Source organism: Silurus aristotelis (genome assembly GCF_946808225.1).
Source record: "Silurus aristotelis genome assembly, chromosome: 16".
NCBI classification, from domain to species: domain Eukaryota; kingdom Metazoa; phylum Chordata; class Actinopteri; order Siluriformes; family Siluridae; genus Silurus; species Silurus aristotelis.
The window spans coordinates 3,919,032-3,925,094 of record NC_139589.1 but is presented as its reverse complement, the minus strand read 5'-3'; positions in this window follow the sequence as shown (position 1 = coordinate 3,925,094).

The window sequence follows — 6,063 nt, the reverse complement described above, 5'->3', positions numbered from 1 at the left end:
GAAGATGAATGAATAAAGGTATATTTGTAGTATAAACCCTGAAAGCATATGTTGATATAATCAGTGTGGACATATTACATTATATACCAAGATAAAAAAAATATAGAAAAGATGTATTTATTTATGGAGTATTTTGTGTATGTGGAAAATTATCCCTTTGTTGGAAATATCCTTAAAGTTTGAAGTAGCAACAGAAGGTTTCTTTTTCCAAAACTGAAAGCAAGATGCTGTGAGGAAGCTAAGAAGCCTTTCATTCTTTTATTGTTTTACTTGTCTACTTGCTTCAGCCTATAAAAATTGATTACATTTTGTAACGGTCTTTAAGAAATATGAATAATATATAACAGCTTTATACAGAATGATTAAAACGAGGATTCTTTGAAGTGTCCTTATGCTTGTAGCAATTGTAGTATCTGAAATTCATAAGCAGTACAACAAGCATTTGTTGACTCTAATTTATATATTTCTATATCGGCATATAAACAGTAGTAAGAATATGCGAGCTAAACCTTCTCATAAGCATTAACATATCTGGTTATGAACCACACCCATGTAAAGTCTCAACATCAGCCTATTAATGCTTGACTTCTTCCTCCATTTAACACCACTACCTAGTCATCAGGCTTACTGAGTGATTGGACTCATTACAACCTATATTTCATTTTTAATCAGCTACAGCACACACACCATACAAGAGCACAATATTCAATATGGGGCTGAGTGTTTGACTACTTATCATACAGACAATCTGCTTCATCCCATCCATCACTGGAGAGCAGAGGACCACTGCTAGACAGATTTTTTTTATAGTTTAGAATAGTGGACCATTGTCACAGTGTACACTTACTGCTCTGGCTTGTGTTGTGTAGAGTTAGCACCCACAACTCATCTTCGTCCAAGCTCAAAGTAGGTTTAACATGCTTTAACCTTTCATCGGTAGCTGTTTAAAGTGTTCGTTGGCTATTTTTAGGCCCCTGACTGGTCTTAACACAATTCCTACTGTATCTCTGATACACTGCTAAGAGTCAAGCACAGTCGAATTAATATTCACATAGTGGTGGCACTTTTTATCTGCTGACACCCTGCCAATAGATGAGATACAGTCTGTAATTATACGGCTGTTAATTGCATCTACTATACATGGTAGGTATACCTAATAAACTGGCAACTTAGTCATATTTAGCTAGGTTTAGACAGCAGCTTAGCAATAAAATGTCATTTTTTTCTGATTTTATTGATATTTATATTAGAAGGTCTTGGTAATATAAGTTACATTTCTATGGTTCCAATAAAGCTCGAACAAACAAGAAGCCATAGAATTCATAAAATAAAGAAAAATTATATAGATATTTATTGTGACCTACAACAGTCAACCAATCAGAATAAAGCAAAGTCTCTACTTCCCTGTTAATCATCAGCTTCTTGTCACTTGTTACTTGTCAGTTCAGAAACTTCTACCTGTTTTGCTTGAATTTGGAAGGCTTTAGTTCTGAATGGATTCTGGTGGTATATGGATTTTTTTTTATTGAGTTCCAAACAGATGGCCAATGGCTTCAGTGTGGCACAGTCTTTGTACTGATTCAAATCAATAAAATTGTATCTGTATAGTACTTTTTTAGAATGGACCTTCTCCCAAAGAAGTTTTACAGAAATAAACAGGTTATAAAAAGGAATGTATATGTTAGTGTCTACAGGTTTAACCCATAAGTTTATCCCTAATGAGCAAGTCAGTGGTAACAGTGGCAGGGAAAAAACTCCCTAAAATGGTATGAGTAAAAAACCTTGAGATGAACCAGACTCAAAAGAGAACCGAATGTCCATTTATTATAGATATATTATTATTAAGGTGTGCATTTCAGTAATGGGATAGGAACCGAAAAGGGACAGAATCACCGGTCAGTGGTACCTTAGAAGCATGTTTAACTCGACAGGAAGAGAGAAATAAGGATTATAAGGTATCCGATGACATATGAACAAAGCACAAATAGTCGCAGATTGTTCACCAAACAAGTTAGTTTTTTTTACTACTAGTTATAAACTACTAGTCACTTTCATGAAATTGTTGATAAGACTAAAAAAAACTGTAGCCTGGTGCAGAGAAGCAACAAAACTAACGTAATTTTTACACTTTGGTAAAAGCTTTAGCTGTAAATGTTACAAAGTGCAGATACGTCAGTAAAAATACGTCTCCTTACAGACTTTAGCAAGACTGACAAGTAAACACCTGTTTCTGTTAAATCACATATATAAAATTTGGTCTATTAGTAGGTTTGGATTGATGAAAACTTGACGAATGCGATGTTAATAAAGAAGTGATAAAATATTAGAATGAGCACATTAATATAATCCTGTGGTATTAATTAGAGCCGTATAACACTTTATTATAAACACTCTAATAGCCAAAGACTACTTATTACTTGGTATAACTATTATATTACCTTATATCTGTACATATAAAAAGGTAGTTAGCAATGAAAAAATGGAAGTCGTATAAGAGGAATAAAGCACAACCTGTTGCACCATCCCAGCACCATCAAGCTGCTGCTCCTGGGCCCTTAACCAGGGCCCTTAACCCTCACCTGCTCAGTATATATCTCATTTATCGTAATTAATATAAAAAGTAGTGGACCTTATTCTGTAAAATTTTATTAAATCTGATCTCTCCAAGCTTAATCACATAAACTCAGTAATGCTTTTGGATGTTCTCCCTTCCAATCTAAAAACAGTTGCCAACTTAATTATCTAAGTTTTGCATTCCTCATTACTACAAAGTTCTTTATATCAAACCCAGCAGTTTTCAAACTGTAGTCTTTACAAATTCTCTTACACTAATCCATTTAAAGCTAGATTCTCCAACCAGCATGTCCTATGTTCTGTTATCTCTTCATGCCAGATAGAGAATTCGGGGGCCTCGTTTTAAAGAATGAGCGTGGGGGGGGGGGGGGGGGGGGGTTTGGGGGCGAAAGCAGTCTCAATTCATGCCATTGAGACAGCTCTAAATGTTCACTTAGATTAAATTCAATTTAAGCTTGCAGCAGTCGCTCTCTTCAGCCTTTTAGGGATGTCCACGATCTGCTTTTAATATCATTAGGCGATGGTAGGTCTTACTATCAATGCCTTGGAACAAAAGAGCTATTGATAAACCACTTAGCTGGATTTTTTACTGCTCTTTGTAGGTGAACTAAAGTGTCTCTATGAAATTAATTACCACGCTCTCTCAGCAAATGTGAGTGGAATGTAGAGTGCAGTGTACAGTAATCGTAGCCAATATCCTTTCTGTGATTAATAGCCTTCTCCAAGGAGCATATAGGAAGGAAAAAACAGGCAGAATTTTTTTTTATTAAATTATGAAAATCAATGCTGTGCTCTTCCGCTTTTTTAACTTTCGTCATAATTAAGGATAAGAAATAGTCACCTGATTGTCCTCAGGCCATTATCTCGATATGAGACCAGAGAAAAAAAACAGTTTGACCGTGACTCTTATAGGATCTTCTTAATTTAGCTCATTTAACTTGTCTTGCGAGTTCATGTCTGATTTTCTTCTCAGGATTCAGGGTGGTTCGATTTTCTTGTCATGTGGGGAAGTTCATAAAAATGAATGAGAATAATCCCAGCCTTGAGACTGAATTTGTTTCCAAGACAATATATAGTGCTCTATAGTGTCTATTTATACATACAGGGACTCACAGAGACAAAGCAACTGGAGACAATAGTTTACAATGTTATGCAAATATGGTTTGACTTAGTGCAGTGACTGGGAGTAAAAAAGTTCACACATGATCCGTCTCATGATTTGTTGGCAAAAGTGGAAAATAATGTCCTTCAAGAGCGCTGCTTTTATCTAAAGGGGGGCCAGGACTGTACAGGAACGGACAACATGGACGTTTATAAGTGTATGAATCAATAATATCTAGCTGATATGGACAACCCCCAAGCTTAGAATCTTTTTTGTACTTTCTCTTTAAATTAATAAGATGAAAAACTCCCGCAGCTCACATGGTTACCAAGAAGCCACAAAGTCCTCCATCCAGGACATTCCTTTGCCCGAAACCTCAGTAACAGCTTTATCTCTGACTGCTACATATGCTGACACAGAAGACCACTAAAAAAAATCCCAAAAAAATTTATGCAATTTGGCAGACAGCCTTATCAGGAACGACTTACGGTTATCTCGGTTATATGCCCAGCAGTAGCAGCTTTGTGGTGCTGGGATTGGAACCCATGAAGTCCAGCATCCACTTAGCTACCAGTTCCCTGATTATCTGGAGTGTCCTTATACAAGTCCATGGGTATTGTGAACCGATAAACTTGCCCGAAGTGTTCTTCGAAACACTGTATTTACATTTATGACATTTGGCAGACGTTCTTATCTTACCAGGGTGACTTATTCAGCTGAGCAATTGAGGATTAAGGGCCTTGCTCAAGGGCCCAGCAGAGGCAGCTCAGTGGTGCTGGGATTTTAACTCGCTGTCTTCTGTTCCAAATCACTCTTTCAACCTTTAGAGCTATTAAACAAAGGCCTTCATCAATCACCTAGATCCAAAATATCAAACTCCTGATGCATCCTGTTAATTTATATCCAATTTTCGATCTGATCAAAGACTTCTACAGACAAACTTGCCTTCAATAACCCCCCTCGCTTTTTGTCTGACAGGAAACAGAGATGTGTTAGTAAGCCCAGGATCATACTTTTTCCTGTCTAACAGCTGTGGTCAAGGAGAAGAATGGCTGAAAAGTCTAAACAAAGGCGTTTGGATACCTTTCACAGGTAATCATACACACTGTAGCACATGGGCATGTCTTTGGGAAATTCTACAGGAGTTTCCCTGATGCTGTATCTGATAAAAAAACATACTGTGATAAGAATGTTTAGACGGCGTAACAGCCCGTGAAGGATTCAAGTTATAACACATTCCACCAACACAATGCCTGACACTATAGCCATGTTACGGCTATTTCCCCAGACATTTCCAATGTGTTATCAGGGTTTCTGCAGTTTTCACACAGTCAAATGTAAGACTTTACTTTACAGACCTTTTAAAGACCATTAAGAATGAAATTGAAGCCCTATATTACAACAATAAAAATACACACAAATACGTTGTTAGCAACGTTTGGCCTTAACCGAGCCCTAAATTTCTTTTTTTAGCCAAGTATCGCTAAACTTGCATTTCCCCATAGCTGAAAAATCACTGCCTACATACAACAAACTTCTTTAAAAAATAAAATAAAATAAAATAAAATAAAGCATATATCTTGGTAGCAATTTCAAGCTGGACTGAAAACAAAAAGCATAAAAATATCTAAACTGAAGAGGTAGGGAAAGTTTGAGCCTGGCTACTTTAGGTGAATATACATACTTCACACACTTCAAGCCTCTCACTCTTTGCCTGATATAAACCTCCAGGAATAAACAGATGCTGGATTGCAGTTTCTCCACATGCCCTTCATGAACTATTTCAGCTCAAGCTCATGTCCAGACAGATCAGTGCACAAAATCCCTGTCTGGCCTCCTGGCTGGAAGAGAATGAAAGAGAGAGATGGAGCATAAGCGAAAGACAGAAAACTAGAGATGGCTAATTCTTTATTCTACCTGATGTCTCTCAAGCAGTTTTGGACAGTAATGAAGTAAATGTCATTGGTTACTGTACTTCAGTAGGTTTATCACGTATCTGTACTTTACTGAAGTCGTTCCATTTGGAGAGACTATATCTTTTCTACATTTCATATATTAGTGGATAAAAACTTAACTGGTCAAGCACACAGCAGGCCACCAATCAGGGTAGAACTTTTGATTGCTGCTTGGTGGTACTTAACACCAACATACAGTTCAGCATCAGTTCAACAGCAAGCAGAACATTTTGAAAGTAATTTGAACCCTGATTCGAACTTGCCACAACACCCGTAGCCTTATTTACACAATTTGTCTTAATTTTATACTTTAGTACATTTAAAGTACAAATACTTTTGTACTTTTACTGAGGTGAAAGTTTAAAGGGAGCACTTTTATTTTACTGGAGTATTATTTTACCTAGTGTAGCGCTACTTTTACTCAAGTACATG